General features: G+C 36.6%; 1 long non-coding RNA gene across 2 annotated transcripts in view; it reads left to right on the top strand.

Moving 5' to 3' along the window:
- LOC139045771 (uncharacterized) overlaps positions 1 to 20,699 on the top strand; it is a 70,029-nt gene that overhangs the window by 14,188 nt on the left and 35,142 nt on the right. For both annotated transcript variants that reach the window (XR_011504860.1, XR_011504861.1), the window contains one exon: positions 10,922 to 11,092. This is a non-coding gene — a long non-coding RNA (uncharacterized lncRNA). The remainder of the gene's footprint in view (positions 1 to 10,921; positions 11,093 to 20,699) is intronic.

The following is a 20,699-nucleotide window of genomic DNA, read 5'->3' as shown; positions in this document are numbered from 1 at the left end:
CCCAGCTTGCTTTGTGGCATTGTGACTGATTTCTAAAAATGAAATGTGAGTACTAGTGATAAGTTTCATTCCTAGCCCTGGTTCATAAACAATTCTCAGGCAGAATCCCCCAGGTTCTTTCCATTTTCAGCCATCTTGATGCAGACAAGCACAGAAAGCCTGGAGGTCATATGTTAAAGATGGACCAGACCCAAGATGGAAAGAATCTGGATCCTTGAATTAGTTCTTGGAAGGAGGCAGCCACAATGAGGAGCACCCATTATGTACGTGAGGAGTAAATTATCTTGTTTCAGCCACTACAACGTTTATAATTTATATAACACAGCTTCCTCATGTCATCAATTCTACATATGTTCTTTTATTTTTTGCAAAATTTATCACTTCTGAAGTCAAGATGCATTATGTAATCAAAGGTGTCTTAAAATTCTTTGGTAGTGCTTTTTCTTTCATTATAAAGTAATGTTAGTTCTCACAGTCAATAGTGTCTTACATTTCATGAAATGTGGTGATCTACAGGTCATCTTGATTTCAAAATCCATGATCTTAATCAGTACCCACACTGTCTATCCCCTTAAGTGATGGACTGCATGGTGTAAGACAGCTATTTGATTCATGGCATTATGCTTTGTTACCAGATTCCATTTCAGAATGTTTCCTCCTTCCTATAAAGCAATTCACTTGGAAAAACATGAACATTATTATAGACAACTTTTCTAATTGCATTTCTGGTGTGTGGATAAAAATTGATTTTTTAATACATTTTCTGCTATTTAGAAAATTGAAAGCCCATGATATAAATTGAAAGTATTCCACACATTTTTCAGAAAAGAAGCTACCGTTGACCATAAATAGAATAAGGTTTGGCACAAATTAAAATGATTTCTACCGTGAATCAGAGTTCAAGTCCACATAGTGGCAAAGCCCACAATGAGATAAAATATACACAGTAATAAAGATCAAATGACCGTTTGTTGAAGTTGACTAATTCTACCATTGCACAGTAGCAGCATGGTTAGTGTAAAAAGAATATGGATTTTGCCTCCTGGCTCTGGAATGTACTAGCTTTCTGAACCTGGGGGTGGTAGTTAAGCCCACTGAACCTAGCTTATTCATCTGTAAAATAACAATAATATTTATTTTATGAGGTTATCGTGAGGATTAAATATGATATATTAATAGTAGGTGCCCACTATGTGCTAGATCCATCGCCCATTCCCTTTGACTTACAGGATTTTCAGTTGAACTTTTACATTTCTCTGATCGATGACTTAAATAGATGAAAGTGAATGCAAAATTAGCTGCAATCTCACATTGCTTGCTTCAATGAAAAACTGAAAGCAAAACTCAGCCTTTTCCTGTGTGCCTCATTAGCTCAGGAAAATCTAATTTTCTCTAATTTCTTTCACTTCCTATGGGAAAGACCAAGTGATTATTGGAATTCATAGTCACATTTCACAATCTTTTCATATCTCTATGGATTTTTACTTTGTAAAATAGAACCTGAATTTGAGTCCCATTTCAGACCACATAGTTGAGGGAAGATGATAGTATATTTTGAGGGGAAATGACAGAAACTTTGTTCACTCACTTGTGAAATTTTCTCAAAGTCGTTAAAATCTCACAAAGGAATTGGGCACATCTTCATATCAATGGACAGAAAAATTGGCCGTTTCCAAAAGTGGAGGCCATAGCAACTCCTCTGGGGTAGCAATACTTCCAGCTTTCTTAAATGGGGAGAAATAAACTGCTGAACTAGATGGCAAAATATCTGTGAGAATAACTCCTACTTATTATGGGCTAGCAGATATAACCTGAAGATCCATTTTTGCAAATAGTTGTGATGGTGTTTTCCCACAGTGCTAGCAGTTTGCAACCATCTCAGATCCTATGATATACTGGTGCTAAAAAATTCAAAAGAGTGGAAACATTCTTTTTCAGAATTTGTTAATGGACGAACAGTCCCAGCAAAATTTTCTGCTGCAGATCAGGATCTGGAGAAATGGATGTGACTGTGTGCTTTGTATGATTTAAGAGCAAAACAATGATTTTAATGAGCTCCTCCTTTTAGAAGGAGTAGTGATTTAAGGAGTTATGTAAGTAACCTTGTGAAGTTTCGATAACATTTGTGAAAATTCAATAATAAATTCAATAATATTGGAAGCAGGAAACATTAGGGAAAGAAGTCAGTAACTATGAATTCAAAAGATGAGTATTTGGGAGTATTATAATTTGGATATTAAAAGAAGTGAGACAAAGACTGAAGAGGTTAGTTGTATAGTTTTTTAAGTAAAGCTTTTATTAGAGTATAATATATATAATATGTACTATTATATATACATACAAAGTGAAAAAATAATAACAATACAGGTCAATTAATTTTCATGATTGAGCAGACTCATGTAATCAACAGTAAGATCAAGAAATAGAACATTATCAGATAGCCTCCATTATCTGTTTTAGCGTCATGATCTCTCTTCCAAAAACACCATCCTGACTTTTATCATCACTTAGTTTTGCTGGTTTTCAACTTCACATAAATGGAATGATATAGTATGCACTCTTTTGTGTGGCATTTTTATATTTAATATTATATTTTGAGATTACTCCATCAGCAGTTTATTCACTCATTAACATGTAATATTCCATTAAGTGAATACACAATATCATTATCCATTCTACTATTGATAGGTATTAGGGTGTTTCCATTTGGGGGTCATGAGAGACCCTGGCCTATAATTTTATATCTTTCAATGTCCTCCTCAGATTTTGATTTTAAAATTATACTGACGGCACAAAATGAGGTAGGAAGTGTTCTTTGTTCTTCCATTTTCTGAAATAACTTTTTAATATTGGTGTTATTTGTATCTTAAATGTTTGACTAAATCACCACTAAAACTGTTTGGGACTGGTGATGTTTTACAAGATTGTCTTAAAATACAAATTCAAATTCTTTAACAGATATAAGACAATCACGGTTTTCTTTTTACTCTTGTTTCCATTTGGCAAATTTGCCTTTTTTGTTCCTGATTCTTTGTTACATTTCTCTGTGCTTGACTGAGATCATGCTCCTTCTGCTTGAGAATTCCCTTTAGTATTTTTTAAGTATAATTCTGCTAGTGAGAGACACCCGCAATATCTCTATCTACATCTACGTCTGTATCTACATTTACATATTTGCCTAAAAGTATTTTATTTTGTCTTCATTTTTAAGACTATTTTTGTCTGGGTATAGAATTATAGTTTGGCAATTATTTTCATTTAGCACTTTAACGATTGCATTATATAGTCCTCTGGTTTTGATAATTTTTGTTTAAAAGTCAGTTGATGGTCTTATATGTTGCTACTTGAAGTTACTGTATCTTTTTTTTCTCGGGGCTTTCAAAATATTTTTTCTTTGTCTTTGATTCTTAGCAGTTGGACTAGGGTATGCCTAGTCATGATTTTCCTTTGTTCCTTAGCAGTTAGAGTTAGCAGAGTTTCTTGGCTCTATGGGTTAAAATTTTTCATCAGTTTTAGAAAATCCCAAGTTCTATCATATCTTGAAAAATTGTTTTTGCCCAATTTTCTCTCTCCTTCTAGAAACCCTATTACAGATATGTTATATATTTCAGTAACATACACACACACATATTCTTTTTGGTTTATTCTCCTTTCTGTGTTTTAGTCTGTATATTTTCTGTTGATCTATATTCTCGATCAAGAACTCTCTCTTCCAATAAGTTCTTGTTAAATCTATCCACAGAGTTCCCTATATTAGTTATTGTATTTTTTAATACTAATATTTTAATTTTATATGTTTATATAAATTCCAATTATTTGGGGAATTCTCCATATTTCATCTGTTTTCCCCATATATACCTCAATTTTTCTATTTAAAATCCTTGTCTGACAACTCCAAAATCTATTTCACCAATGGGTTTGTTTTTACTGCCTATTTTTATTTTTTTCTATTGACTTTCAATCATTTAGTCCTTCCTCTTGGCATATTTTGTAAATGTTTTGAATGAATAGCAGACATTAATTTAAAAACATTTTTTATAGCATCTAGATTAGGTTATCTTTTCCCAAGGAGGTTTACTGTCTCCTTTGCTAAGCAGATAAGGAGGAAGCTGATCGCTTTGATCCAATTAGGCACCAACTAGGTGTGAGTCTAGGTTGTAGCTTTGGTAAGACTTCTAGCTCTGGTCTGCTCAACCGGTTCGTAGGTCATACCCTTTGAGAGGTTCTGTCTTAGATCCTTGGTCTTTCAACATATCCTCTTCCTCCACTGATCTCTGAACTATTACCTCTTAATTCTTCACAGGTAAGCGACTGCTGAAAACTCCACTCTACTTTGCTCAGCCATGTTTGGTCTATGAATAAGCCCATCAAAGTCGTTCTTCATTTCTGTTACTGTTTTTTTTATCTCTAGTGTTTCTTTTTGGTTCTTTCTTAGAGTTTCCAACTCTGCTTACATTGCTCATCTGTTCCTGTATGCTGTCTTCTTTATCCATTAGAGCCCTTATCATATGAATCATACTTGTTTTAAGTTCCTAGTCTGATAATTCTAGCATCTCTGTCATGTCTGGTTCAGATGCTTACTCTGTCTCTTCAAATTGTGGTGTTTTTCTCTTGCCTTTTCCTATGCCTTGTAATTTTTTCTTGATAGTCAGACACAATGTACCAGGTAAAAGGAACTGTTGTAAATAGGCCTTTAGTAATGCGAGGAGGTGTCGGGGAGGGGAAGCATTCTCTAGTCCTAGGCTTAGGTCTCAGTCTTTTACTGAGCCTGTGCCTCTTGACTGTAAACATCACATGTATTTCTCATGGTGTTTTATCCTCGATTAGGTAGGACAGGATGGCTAGAGTGGGTGGGGGTAGGGTATTTGCCTTCCCCAGGTCAGTTAGGCTCTGCTAATACCCCAGAAGGTTCAGCTATGGTTAACTAGTTTCTCCTGAGGCAGGACTTAAGAAGAAGAGTTCTCTGGCATAGTTGGAAATAGTTTCACCCTCCACCTGCCTGAAGCCGAGGGAATTTTTCTCTGATATTTCCTGTAGAAATCTGCTGGAGCTCGTGAAGATGCATCTCACAAGACTGTGGGAGCCCTCCTATGACAGGATCCCCTTGGAGTCTTTAACTCTCAGAGCTGTCCACTCTGTACCTCCAGCAATTTGTCAGTTACAGTTCAAGTTTTCCTACTGCCACCCTGGTTCCCACAGAGCTTTCCTGTCCGTATAATATGGAGTCTGTGCTCCAGGAAGCCGTGACTCCCTGTATTTTCCTGTCTGTCTCTCTAACCTTGGGAGCAGTGGTTTGCCCTGTGTCCTCTGGTCTCTTTTGGATCCAAGAATTGTTGATGTTTCAGTCTGTTCAGCGTTTTACTTGTTAGGACAGGGAGTGGTGACCTCCAAGCCCCTTACATGTGGACCTGGAAGCTGGAAGTCTTTAGTTTGTATAAGATTTCATGTTGGTCTCCTAGATCTGTGCCTTTGACTAGAATTTAAAGAACATCACAAATGGAAAAACTGAAGAGTGTCACACTCAGTTCTAGGTCTCTCCTTTTACCTAGACCCTGACCCCCAAATGCTCTAATGGTGTTCACTTCCTGTCACTCTGTCCCTGTGAGACTCCCTAATGCTCTGCTGTTTCTCAGACTCTTAGGCACTTTGTCTCACTTTGAGTGTGACTTATATCCCACACTCAAATGGGATAAAAAAAGAAACTGCAGAAAGTTGTCATACCTCTCCAAAAGGCTGTGCCTTCTCGGAGATTTTGTTTCCTTAAGTCCAGGTTGCTTCATCAGCTCTCTAATACTTTAAAACACACACACGTATATTGTAAATTTTCTCTTAAGAAAATTTCTAGTCTCTGGTAGGAACATGGAATTGCTAGAAGTCTTTTTATAACTTTTAGAGATGACTACTTAAGATTGCTTCTTTTGTGTGTGTGTGTGTGTGTGTGTGTGTGTGTGAGGAAGATTCACCCTGAGCTAACATCTGTGCCCATCTTCCTCCATTTTGTATGTGGCATGGCTCCACGGTATGGCCAATGAGTGGAGTAGGTCTATGCCAGGGATCCGAACCCACGAACCTGGGCTGCGGAAGTGGAACACGTGGAACTTTAACCACTCAGCCATGGGGCTGGCCCCAAGATTGTTTCTAACATATTCATATTACACTTTTTTCTTAAATTATATCTTCATTGCATAAGTCACCAAGTCTCATTTTCATTATCATATGTTCAAAATATTTACAATTTCCATTGTCTTGTCTTCTAGACGAAAATTATTTAGAAGGATTTGCTATGCTTTAGACATTTGAAGATTTTCCAGTTATGTTTTTGTTATTGGTTCCTAGCATAGTTCCACTGTGGCCAGAAAATTTATTCCACATTATATCAGATCTTTAAAATTTGTTGATACATGCTTTATTGCTCTGTCTATAATCAGTTGTCGTAAATGTTCCAAGTATAGTTGAAAAGAATATGTGTCCTGCAGTTGTTATTGGTGATATTCTATATGTCAATTAGGTTCAACTTTTTAAAAATCATTTTGTCTCACCTTCTATATCTTTACTGGTTTTGTCTTTTTACTACTGAGAGAAACATGTGAAAAGTTTCCCAAAATGGTTGTGGTAGTATCTATTTCTCTTTTATTTCTATCATTTTTTGCTTTATATGGTATTAACCTATGTGATTATATGCGTACAAATTTAGAATTGATGACCCTCCTGACAGATTCGTCCTGTTAGCATGTTGCAGTCTCTGTCTTTAGCTCTAGTAATTCTTCATGCCTTAAAGTCATCTTCAATGTTAGCATAGCAATACTAACTTTCTTGTTGTTGTTTTGCTTTGTTTTGATATAAGTCCCATACTTTTATAATAAACATTTCTGAGTTTTTTTTTTAATTTCAGGTATGTCTTTTAAAGAATCATGTGTTTACATTCTATTTTTTGATCCAGAGTGGCCATCTTTGATTGGATTATTTAGTCTTTTTGGAATTATTGGAATGGTTTATTTACTTGGATTTATGTATATCTAGTTCATTACAATTTTTGTCTCTTCCTTCTTGCCTACTTTTGAATTGATCAAGTTATTTTTAATTTATTTTTCTTCTCTATGAGATTATTAGTTGCAAGGTCTTTTGCTCCTTTATTACTCAAGAGGTTACAACATGAATCTTTGACTTAGTGAGAGTTAATATAAATGAGTACTTTCCTTTTAACCCTCAAAATCCTAAAATTTTAAATAACGAGACATCATAGACCCCCTCTTACCTTTTGTGCTGTTGCTGCCATGAATTTAATTTAATTATATGTGCATTTAATTTAAATATAATACATATAAACATATATAAGCATTTTAATTTAATTATACATATGTATAATATGTACATATAATTCAAACAACGCATATTGTTATTAAAGGTTTGCATATTTAGCCTTTTATTGTTCTTTGTATTTTCCTGCATTTCCATGGTTCCATTCAGGGTAAGTGGGAGAAGCTAGGAATTCAACATAGGAGACAAATCAAAAAAATTGAGAAGGAAAAGAAAGAGTATTAAAATCCGCTGATTTACTACAACATGTCAGAGAGTGGGCACCTTCTTAGTAACAATAAAATTAATCATTCATTTCCTGGATACCATAAGCCAGGCACTATCCTAATTCTTTATATGCAGTGCACTTTAAAGCTTCAAAAAAACCTTCTGGAATTTGGTTGAGCCCTTATGCATATATGGAAATAGGTAAAGCTCACCTTTCAGTCAACAAGTATATATTATGTCCTTTTATGTGCTAGGAACCGTTTGAAGTGCTGGGGATAACAAAGAAGCAGATAGGCACAGTCCTTGTCACTGTGGTGGCTACCTTCTAGCATGAGGAAATAGGCAATAAAAATAAACAGGTTAATATATGAATGATTATATGGTGTGAGAGATGATGACAAGTGCTATGGAGAAAAATAAAGAGATGACCTCAGTGACAAAGAATTATATAAGCAAATTCCTGTAAGAAATTCAGGCATTAAAAATCAATTAGGGCTCAGGACAGTTAAAAATTACAAAAATTTATAAAACTAATAAAATGCTGACTCAATTTCTCTAATTACAAAGTCTAGGTTCACTAGTCCTTAGAGGTAGGAAGACTAGAGGTAGGGAATACTGAGAGAAAAAAATCAGGTGTGGAGGTACTTTTAGCCTTTTCCACATTAATATTTTCTAAACCCATCCCTCTTTGTTTCCTTTTCTCATCTATTTTGCTTCCTTGCTTAATTGCAAGAAAAATTCTTAATTCTCAAAATCAATATCATAAGATGTTCCAAAAATCTTAATGTAATTTTAAGCTCAATAGATAGATAGATAGAGAGCTCTTCCTACCTATTCATATAAATAATCTATCATTTCATGTTGTATATGAGGAAACAAGGATGTAGACATTTTAAATTTACTCTAAGTTACACTAAGAATCTCTCTCAAGCCAGGCCTGATTGCCTAGTAGTTATAGCTCAGCGCTCTCCACTTTGGCAGCCAGGGTTCACTTCCTGGTAGTGGAAACACAACCATCTGTCAGTTGCCATGCTGTGGTGGCAGCTCACATGGAAGAACTAGAACAATTTACAACTAAGATATACAACCATGTACTGGGGCTTTGAGGAGGAAAAAAAAGGAAGATTGGCAACAGATGTTAGCTCAGGGCAAATCTTTCCCTAAAAAGAACCAGAATCTCTCTGTGTTCTCTGTTTCCTTGCAATCAGAGTCAATCAATACCAATAAAAAATGCAAACTTTGGCAACAAAGATCTGTGACATTTTATGTAAGGAGGAAAAATAAATTGTGTTTTAAAACATCTCCTATTGTTCATAGATTTTTCCTCTCTCTCTCCCAAAACTTCAATAAAAACTATTTTATGTGAAAAGACTCTTATTGCGGTGAGAAGGGGAGAGAGGGAGGAACTAATGAAAAGGGGCTGAGTTCCATCAAAGAGTAACATACTATGCAATAGGTAGGGTTGTCAGATAAAATACATAACACTCAGTTGAATGTATCAAATAAATAATGAAATAAACAACAAATAAGTCTTTTGAGTAGGTATGTCTCAAATATTGCATAGGGCCAACTTATGCTAAAAACAATAGTCATGTTTATCTGAAATTCAAATTTGACTTAAAATTCTGTATTTCTAGTTGTTAAATATGACAACTCTAGCAGTAGGAACAGCTCATAAGCTGATGATTCAGAAACTGAACCAATTCAGCAGAAAAAGAACTTGGAGTCAGAAGGAAGATAGACGCCCAGGAAGTAGGCTGTCTTACTACCATCTGTGACTTCATGAGTTTCAGATGTTCAAAAGGAACAGATAGGATATTGGTGGTGAGGGAGAGGAGGTGGTTTAGATAATCTAATCTAGCTGTTGCTGGTAGGGGCAGAAAATCCCACATGAAATGTGAATTATTTTTACATAAGAAAATTTTCTAATAACATTCCTTCCCCTCTGAAAGAAGTATGTTGATTAGGTTTCCTAGGTTTGATTAATTGGTTGAACTTTAATATCTCTCTTGTCTTAGTCTCTTTTCATAAATACTTGGGGAGATACTTCTAGCTCTATTTTTCTATTTTGTAGAGGTAAATCCCCACATAACTCCTACTTGCAGATGCCAGAACACCCTGGAATGCCACCTAATTACCTAATCTCCAAAGGATTATACAGAGAACAGTTTTAATGATGACTGTTAATCATTATGTTGATTCTTTTATAAATGTAGTTATCAGTTTCATAGTTTATTTTAGGAAACATCCTATATATGCTTATCAATTGGTATGTTATATTTAAGTAAATATCTGTGTATAAAACCATGCTGAAGTCATACATGTAAAGTAAAAGTAATTTTACTATATTTGTAGGCAAACTCTTCAGTAATTGAAACCATATTCTATGATATGTTATGTAGGTTTAGATTCCAAGTTAAAAAGTGTTTATTGGCTGGCCTGGTGGCATAGTGGTTAAGTTCACATGCTCTGTTTTGGCGGCCCAGGGTTCATGGGTTTGCACCCTGGGCGCAGTCCCAGCACCCCTCATCTAGCCATGCTGTGGTGGTGTCCCACATAAAACAGAGGAAGATTGGCAACAGATGTTAGCTCAGGGCCAATCTTCCTCACGTGCCCACACAAAAGTATTTATTAACATTGCTAAAGATGTAAGAATAAAACAAAGTAATAAAGAAACACAGAAATAATTTTATAAAATTATAAATTTATATTGTTACCATATTGAAATGATTAAAATGCCAGCACAAATTACTATGACACTCAGTATTATTTGCTAGTTTAGTTAAGTATTACTTGGATATATCCATTGATTGTATTTCTTTATCATTTAGTCAGTTTTATTGAGAATAACTGGGTAGGGTGATCCAAATCTGTAATTAAGCTTAGATTATTCATTTTTATTTTGTAGTGTCATAATAAATTTCTCATCCATATAAAATTTCATCACTTGAATGAAGTGTTTAAAATTCTTCACAACAATAATAAAACTATACAACATGATGAAAACCAAAATTACATGGAGGAAACTGTAATTATTAGCAACTATTAAATAGAAATTATTTAACAAACTTTCTTTTATACAGCAATAGTGGCTATGAGTGCGCTAAGCTTGTCAAAAATGTTTAAAGGCAGTTTGCATTTATATTCCAGTGGACTTCATTAAAGGTCATTTTTCTAAAGCATGCACAAAAAGACAAAAAAGATCCATTTCTTCTCATATTACCCTCTTATCAAGACTAGGACTGAATTGCCATAGGGAAATATGGTATTGGTGACATATTCTAAGACAATGACATCTATTTTACCTGGAACTTTTAATATTTTAGACTTAAGAGGTAGAAGGAAAAATAATACCTAGCATTCAATATTTTGCCTACTCTGTGCTTGTATCACGCAGGTTCTCCACAGGAAACAGATTTCACCCTCAAACAGGATGTGTTTGAATTGTATCTGAGGAAATATTACTGAAAACAGTATATACCAAGTGTGAGCAATTAAGGAAACTGGAAAGATTGGATGAAGCACCCCAGGGCTAGCAAGAGCTGTTAATATGCATAGATCTGAAGAGGTAAGAAAATGGAGCAGTTGTTAGAACATGGCAAATGTAACTATGGTTGTAAGCAGGGGCCCAAGAAGGAGTAGTGGTGTTTAATAAACTCTGCAGGGGTCAGAGGAATCAATACCCCAATCTCAAATTATCTTATTTGGGGACTGGGATAGTACCATAGAATGGGTCTGAGGCCCTACCAGACTCACTGGGACTGACTCCATCTATCTCATGACCTCCAGAAGCTCCCAGTTATCTGGCAAGTCACAGTGGCATTCAGGTCCAGAGATCAGTATAAGTTCAGAATAACTATGCAATAAACACTGACAGGATACCCAACTCTCCTGTCGTACCTTTTGCAGGTGCTTCCCACTAGTCAAACCCAACCCTATGGGAAAGGAGCTCATTGATACAGTCTCTAAAGTGAACTTCCCAGGAAACAGAATAAGGTGGGGAAGGGTGAAACAAACAAAAATACCCAGCACAGTCCACCCTTTTGCTTCTCAATATCTACTCTTGTTCTTTTTCTTGATGAAAAGTTTGTGTATCCATACAAAATACAGAAGTTCTCATTTAATCATAGGATGATAGTACTATAGATATCTTCCCACCTAAAATATAAAATTTTAGCCACCACCATTTACTAATATAAGGGGAAGGAAAGAAACAATTAATGTAAAACCTGGCTCTAACAGTCCCTTTTCTGTACTTTCATCTTTCAACGCCCATTTAATGTTCCTCTTGCCCTCTGAAATTACTTAAAATGGATAAGTTTCTTTACCAAGTGGGGTGACCCAAACCTTTCTTCCTAGGATCTGCATCCTTTGTGGTCCTGTCTGTATTGGACTGCTACTGTGTGCCATGGACTGCTATTTGATAAGGGGATACTAAAACCAATGAATCCTCTGGTTCTAGACGTTGTCTTCCTTGTCCCACTGTGTAGCAGCCACCCACTTTCTCCTTGATAATAAAGATCCATCACTTTGTCAGGATAGTGACCCTCTTCTCTGCAGGGTATGAGGAACAGAGAAAGTAATTTCACTTTTTATTTAAAGGAATGTTACTGTGTCCCCCAGTAGAAGCATTTCTACCTTGGACATTGGGACTTCTAAAGCCACCAAAATCAAGGTCATAGAGACAGGAAGCAAAAATTCTTCCCATGATTTATTTTGTGTAATAGTAAGAAGCAAACATTCCATTCCCAACCCCTTTGTTTCTGTATGTATTCTGTATGTATTTGTTACTCTATGTATTCTAGCTATACTAAAGATAGCACCATAAAATGGCTTCCAGATTATGGCTTATACTACGTGATGAATGGAGAATGCCATGACCTTAAAGAGACTTGTCTCTCAGTCAGCACTGTAACTGAAATCTTGGGAGGCTGTTCCACCATTCTATAAAGCCAGCTGCAGTTGAATCATGAGCATATGCTAAGTGAATTCTGTGGATGCCAGCTCATTGCCTTACTTCTTTACCATACAAATGGATAACATGCACTTTGATTGCTGGTGATGTTATGTGACATATCATAGAAATGGATATCTGAAAGTCCCTGGATAGTGTGTGTCACTAGCAGAAGTGTTATAGGCAGGAAGGCATATGTGTATCCCCGATCTATATCTTTCCTTGTGTGGGGATAGATATGATGAAAGGGAACAATGTAACAAGCCTGCTACCAGGAACATGGCTACTCTTTTGGGAAATAATGTGATATCAGGTGCTCAGCATTAGCCTCTGGGGTCTGGCATAATCAGTTCAGTCTTGGGAGGATAATTCCAAGCTATAGAAATCATACGTGGCCTTTATGCCAACCTCCATCACTACTTCATATGTGGATCTATCAAGCAAGTAGAAAGACTTCTGGGAAAGAGTCAATATATCTATCTTCAGGGTCATAGTCTCTAGCCTTTTATTTAAAGCATCCTCTGAAATAAATTTTCTCTGATGATCATTTACAGTGAACACAATTATCTTCATCATTGGAGCCTACACCCAGAAGTCCATTCACTTACCTCTTGCCCAGACTTATCACCAGTCTTGCAAATCTTGTTCTTTTCAAAGCCTTGACCAGCCATCCAAGCAGTTAGCTAGCATAGACATTTTCCCTAGACAGTCTCCCCTTCCACATGAAAGGACAAATAAGATGTACTGCTCAAAGTTCTGTCCCCTAGGAGGATTTTCCTTCACTGCAACTTTCAGGCATCCCCTGAGTGGGGCTATAATACAGTGGCTATCCACTTCCAGTATATCAACATACTATGCAGGTGCATGCTTTTCCCTCCACATAAGGTGGTCATAGAGAACTCCTCACAAAGCTTGATTATGATATGGAGAGGCAGTAAAACAGAAGGAACAGTTACTGTGGATGTCTAAGGTACCTGTTTATGCTGAGTACTTGCTTCTTCTGGTCCCTCTTTGTTTTGTTTTCACACTTCCTGTCCAGTTTTACGTGGAATGTTGAAATATACACCCGATTTTATGATTTAGTGAATTAGATAATGCCCAAATCATCATGGGCATTTTAGGTCACACTTTCACTTGGTGATTTATCATAAGGAGTTTGGATTCTAGAAACATCCCAAGAGCAACTTTTTAAATGGCCTCTGAGGTTGACAGGTGCGGCATTTAATAGTGGCAATATCTAGATTAACCTAGGTGACGAGAATTCTATGATGTTCAACCCACAGAAGCTTGTGTCCCTGGAAAAAGAGAACACAGCCTTAGTATAAAACTGAGTCTGAGGCATGGTTCCTTGTTCAGGCCTGCCAAGAGGCTCACTGCAAGTTCCTGTTTTTTCTGCTGTAGAGACCAGCAACTTTTTCTCTAAAGAGAAGATAGCAAATATTTGTCTTCATGGGCCAAACAATCTCTATCACAACTATCCATCTTTGTTTTTGTAGCATGAAAGCATTTATATACAATAAGTAAAGGACTACGTATAGCTATATTTCAATAAAAGTTGCCTTATGGACATGGAAATTCAGATTTCATATAATTTTCCTATATCATAAAATATTCTTCTTTTGATTTTTAAAAATTATTTAATAATATAAAAATTATTCTTAGCTCACAGGCCATAAAAAACAGGTGAAGAGCCATACTTCATCCACATACTTCAGTCTGGCACCCCTGGTCTACTGGGACATGAGGCTCAAGTGGCAGGGCAGCTTGAATTTCAGCGTAGATCTGCTAAATAAGTTGTTCTTGCTTCAGGTCCCCTCAAACTAAGTTTTATGGGTTGCCCAGTAAAAATACTGAAGTAGCATCCAAAATGGCGTATAAGGTGCCTTCAGAATCCAAGACACCGTGAAGCACAATGACTCTCTTGGTGGTAGATGGTGGAACAACTTATCTCTCACTTGGGAAAGGATCTTCTGATATAATGAAGAACCATAGACTCCTGGGAACTTTACTAATGTAGCAGGCCCCTAAGCATTTCAGTCTATTTCCCATCCTCTGGCATACACGAATTCTCCTGTGGTATCTAGAATGCTGACTGCTCCCAGATCACCATACGTGTCTGGCATAGTATCTTCAATATAAGTGAATAGCATGATACTCTGTGATACATCAAGAAGATCAAGGTCCCTCTCGACTGTATTATATAGAGAGCTGAAGAGCTGATATAGGCCTGTGGCAGCACAGTGAATGTATACTGCTGTCTCTTACACATAAATCCAAGTTGCCTCTTTTTATATTTACTTATAGGAATGAATATAAAAAAGGCATTTGCTATTTCATTAGCTGCACGTCTGGTTATTTACTACAGTAAAGATGCTCTATCTAGAACTGCAACTGGGATTAGCATCACCATGTAACTAAGTTTCTGATATTCCATATTCATTCTTTAAAACTCATCTGCCTTTTGTACCAACCGGAGACGTAAGATACATCAAAATGTGGTAAAAATTAGTGCCCCTAGATCTTTCCATTTTTTTAGTGATGGTTTAAATCTTTGTTATTTCCCTAGGTATGCAGCACTGTTTGTGGTTTACTATCATATCGGGGAAGAAGGGCTTATCCCAACCTTTTATATAGCTGTTTCTACCATAATAGTGTTTACTCTGCAGGTTAGGGAAAGAATGTGGGGTTTCTTCCAATTATAAAGTGTAGTACATGCGTTCTTACTACTTATTTGGAGACTGGGAAAGTACCATAGAATGGGGCTGAGGCCCTACCAGACTCACTGGGACTGACTCCATCTATCTCATGACCTCCAGAAGCTCCCAGTTATCTGGCAAGTCACAGCGGCATTCAGGTCCAGAGATCAGTATAAGTTCAGAATAACTATGCAATAACCACTGACAAGTCTGGCTATCCCCCTTTCTTCAGTGTGCCTTCTCCTGTTACAAATGGCACTGGTGCTTCTGGAGGAAGCTTTGCACACCTGTTGCTGTGGATGCAGCATTTCCTCACAGGCAACTGGCCTCTTTCTCAGTCAGTTCAATGAGATGGCTCAGTGCTGTGAACCAAAAAAGAGACTGGGAATCCACATTGTGGAGATTTCTACCTACCAGACCTAGAATAGTTTGGCCTGTTTATGCCAAATAACACCTTAATACAAAGTCTATTTAATTCCTAGGAACCTTGTGATCAATTTAGCCAACACCACAGATCTGTTCTGTGAACACATTCTGATTACCACTCTTTTGTTCTAGATTATGCTTTTCATATTTGGCGGCACAGTAAGACCACCTGGGGAGCTTTGAAAAATTCCATTACCTGGGCCTTACCCAGACAAGTTCAATCAGAATCACTAAAGGTGGGAGACAGGAATCAGTATTTTTTAAAACTCCAAAGCTGAGTAAAATGTGCAGCCAAGTTTGAGAACGAGTGCTCTAGTTTGCTGTGATACTTTCACTTACTTTCTCTCTGAAGATTAATTATTACCACCTGGTCTCCGTAACTGCAATTTCACTATCCTCACCAAGGATCTGAGAATTCAGTTTTACAGCATAATCTCTGATCCAGAGAATACAGTCACCATGGAGCTTTGCAAAGATTTTGGTGCCCACCCTGCCAGTGCACCTCCTGTATGTGGTGAAGAGCGTGGGGATGGCCTCTCCTAAAGAATGATGAGAAAGTAGTGGAGCTGATCACACATGGTGGAGACCCTCCAACGTCTTCATCTCCCTGCATCATCAAATTCCTTCCTAAGTAACACGTCAAGGAAGGTCTAACATGAAAATGTCATTGACAACAAACCTGGAAACCTATAAATGCTACTTCACCATAGCAAAGGTGCTCTAGCCAACTCACTGAATTCTGAATCCTAGAAGAATGTGTCTCTATCAGTAAATTGAGTCAAATAAAAGATCACTGTGTTGTTCTTGAACTGATAACTTTAAGGCAGCTTCCATACATGGACCTCTGATTTCTGCCGATACAAATTGCATAGTGCTGGAACTTATTTATGTATTTGTTTATTTGTTTTACTCTATCTCCTCTTGTACTCATTCATCTAGGCTATGCTGGGATCTAAATCTTGTTACAGATCTAGAAGCAATAAGGAGAACTAGAGTGGAAAATGAAGAGAATCAGAACTACCTTGTAAGGCAACAGATGCAATTATCATTGAAACGTTCCATTCAGGGATGGCTGGTTTCCTTAGGGATAGGGATACGAGAGTTGTAAGAGAGGCTGATTCTGACAGCCTTGGGAAAATTCAGAGGAATTTGTAGTTCAAAGTTCCAAACTTCATTTATATTTGGCTGAATATTCCAATCCAACACCCTAACGTCCACTCCTTCTCACTGATGCCTTTTCTTAATATAAAAGAGTTGACAGGATTTAGTGTTGAATCAGAAATGCAAACTCTGCAATGCTTACAATCAGAATCCAAGCTTGGTCCTCAGCCCGACCTTTCTTTTTGCTTCAAAACTGCCATAGAGGCTTTCTGAGTTTTCACTCGTGCTCTGAATTCATCTTCACAGGACTTCAATTTATTATTTTCTATGTGTACTCTTTTAGGGAACATCAAAAGCAATCAGCTGACCCCATAATCATTATCATCACTGTTGTTTCAGAGCAACTACATTCACTATCACTTGACCTTTCAATGTCTTGCCCTTTACTGCCCTTTATTTTCTGCTTTTACTGGGTCATTTGAATAAGTGTGATGGCAACATAACATAGCGCTAAGGACACATTTCCACTGGCAAGGATGTTATCCATACACTCATCAAATATTTGGGTAGCTAATCCAAGAACCCAATGAAAAGGATTTGTTTTCCAGATCCACCTCTCATGCCACTTCTTGATCAATCAAGTTCTTAGCCAGAAATGCACAAAAAAATGAGAAAATTAAGGAAGGCTATAAAGGGGCCACTTAAAATGTTTTAGAGAGAACTGAGGGCAGCCAAGGAATGGTGAAACTCCCCAAGGAAGGAATAGCTGTAGTTGTAGGAAGAGGCTTCCTGACTGGAGCCATGCTCTTTGATAGAAGCAAACATTCAACCTAGAGAAGAAAACATTGTCTAAGAACCGGCAGAGGAGCAGCCACAACAACAACTACTCCAACATCCAACTCCCCTTTCCCTTTAATTTCTTACTAGTATTTTTTATTCGATAAACCCACTTGGGAACTACAAGGCAAGGGATCCCACTGGGTGTAGTTTTTTTGGTTTTTTGGGGGTTTTGGCGATGAAGATTGTCCCTGAGCTAACATCTGTGCCAATCTTCCTCTATTTTGTACGTGGGATGCTGCCACAGCATGGCTTGATGAGCAGTGTGTAGGTCCACATTCAGGATCTGAACCTGTGAACCCCAGGCTGCCGAAACAAAGCGCATGAACTTAACCAATTTGCCACTGGGCCAGCACCCCCAGTGGTGTAGTTTTTAATGGTGAGCCTCCTGTACACTAAGGTGGAGAAGTGTGGAGTAACAATTTAGAGTAGTAAGTGCAAAATGTCCAGTTCGAGCTGCTTTATAGATACTACTGCCACTTACAATTCTGTTGAGATTTATTAGACTCTAAATACTAGATACTAGTTAGGGTATTGGTTTAGCTGATATAATAAAAAGCAAAGCAATAGTTTGTTATGAAAGAATTTATTTATCCTTTTTGGCGTAATAGACTATATAAGCAGTCCAGGCATGGTGTAGTGGTTAAATAGGGTTGGGATCCCAGATCTTCCCATGTTATTAATGAACTCTTCTTGAGTATCCAGTATTGCTCTTATCTGAAAACTCACCGCCATAATTCATTCATTGTATCCCATCCAGCAGAAAGGAGTAAGAAGAAAGTGAAGGGCATGTGCATTCTCTTTGGTAGGACAACCTGGGAAATGGACTCATTGTTTCTACTAATATCCTATTTACCAAAACTTAGTCACCAGGTCAGAACTAGATACAGCAAGGAAAGCTGGGTAAGATATCTTTTTCTGGCTTCCCATAAGCCCCAGACTAAGGGATTCTAACATTAATGAAAAATAAGTGAGTGAATGCTGGGCTAGTATCTAGTTTATTTTTATATAGAAACAATTTTTAGAAAAAATTCTAAGTTCTTGTCGTAACAACCAGGATTCATTCATAGATATGACTAAATGAAACATAAACATTTAAGTGTCTCATTGGATAATGGAATGTTACAACTAGAGAGATAGTTGAGATTATTTAATCCTAAACCCTTATTCAGGTAAGAATAAAGTGAATCCCAGAAAAAAAAAAGACATTTATTTAAGGTAACAGAGCTACTTCCTGGCAGACCTGGGACTATATTTCAGTATTCCTACTTATGATCTTTCTTCTTCTCATTAGTCCATGCTGCTTATCATGTTATATCTAGGTTTTGTGTGGGGAGGAAAAGATGGGTGGGGTCTAGTCTGGCAGCTAGACTGTAGCCCACAGGAACCAAGAATCTAAAAGAAAACATGTATGTGAATAATTAAGGATAAAGCAAAAGATAATAAATGATTTCGCAGAATGTTGAAAGAAAGAAAAATTAATGCATTCCCATGTGTGAAAGACAGGATGTTTTATGCATGAGATAGCTTTTGAATGAATTATATCTTTGTAGTAAGACTATATTAATTATAATTATAAAATTAATAATTGAAAAACTACCTCTGTTCTCTAAAACATTTCAAATTACCTTAAATTGGGCTACACAGGACTAGAAATGTAAGCACAAAACTTCAGTAAGACAAAATTTAATTTATAGTAATGTATTGAAGACTTCATTAGCAGCATGCCTTTATATTTCTCCAAAAATGCTAATAGAGTTTATAGTTTCTTTATATGATTAGATCTACTATGGTCAAGTTCTATTCAAAGTACTAGGTTTAAACTGATGAACTCCACAGAATTTCATCTCTAAGGAACTGAATGAAATTTGGAGACCTCAATCAGTCAATACACACAAGGTCCTTAGATTGCACTTAGTATATTGGAAATGCTGTATGAACATTTGATGCTGGTATTGCTTTTTCTCATAATGGGTATTCACTTCTGCAATTTTTTTGATATTTGATTGGAATGTACTAATCATCAAGACATCCACAGTGTTTCACTGGAGGAAAAGTTGTTATCTCCACATGTAAGCTTTCTTAAATGGATACATGTATTCATTAGTTGGTCATTTTTAACTAATGTTTTTTTATAGTAACTGTACTATATCATGGATGCTATATCATGTAGTTAAAGCAGCCGTGTGGGATAGAGAATGAATTATAAAATTATAAATTATAAAATGTAAATACAGTGTATGTCAGATCTATAAAGTTATGGCTAATTTTCTTTTGGAAATAAGAAAATTTATCATGAATTTTTCTGGAGTGTGGTGCATGAACTGAAATGTAAAAGACCAATAGGTTCTTGCCAAACACGTGGATCAGGAAGAGGAGGAGAGTAGAGCTTGTTCGTTCCCCGGAAGGAGGCAACGATGAGGAAAATCGTGGTGACTTTGCAGAGCTGTAAATAGTTATGGCTTGGGATGCAGTTCTGAACAGTGTAAGGAGTGAACAGGATGCAAAAGCCAGTTCTGGAAATACCTTATATGCCAAAGTAGGGAGTTTGACTTTCTCCTCTAATCAAATGGAAGCCATCTAATAAGAAGGAACAAGATTTGCCTTTTAGGAAGATTCTTCTGTTTCTGTGTAACATAAAGATCAGGGAGTAAAATAACTGGGAGCAAGAAAACTTGTTATATGACATTATTGAAATCTAAAAGATGAAAAGTGCACAAACCAAGAAAGCAGGCAATGGAAACAGACATGTTAAAGAAACGTATGGCTGCGAAGTCTCAGGTTGAATTTAAAATGCATTTCCAGTCATTTTAGGAACAAAAGATAATATGTAGAATATCTTATATATAAACTTTAACTGTTAATTTGGATAAAAATAAACAAACAAGCAAAAAATATATATATGTATGTATTTATGTATAAGTTACAACGTCTTAAGGAATGTTAATATGTTTTCTTTTCAACTATTAAGGAAATAGAGTGCTCTTCAGTTTTAGCAAAACAATTTTTAGGATAGTGAGCAAGCAGTATCTGATCCGCAGCATGTGTCAGCCGATTTTTTCCTAAATTTTCATGATTTAAAGCAAAGTCATTTAGGGTGTACTCTTACTGCCACTGATTTTTCACTACACTTTAACTTATTGTTAGTTAATTTACTCTGA

The sequence above is a fragment of the Equus asinus genome, chromosome 7 (assembly GCF_041296235.1).
Source record: "Equus asinus isolate D_3611 breed Donkey chromosome 7, EquAss-T2T_v2, whole genome shotgun sequence".
Taxonomy (NCBI): domain Eukaryota; kingdom Metazoa; phylum Chordata; class Mammalia; order Perissodactyla; family Equidae; genus Equus; species Equus asinus.
Note: the sequence above shows the minus strand (reverse complement) of the source record. Positions and strands in the feature narration are given on the sequence as shown.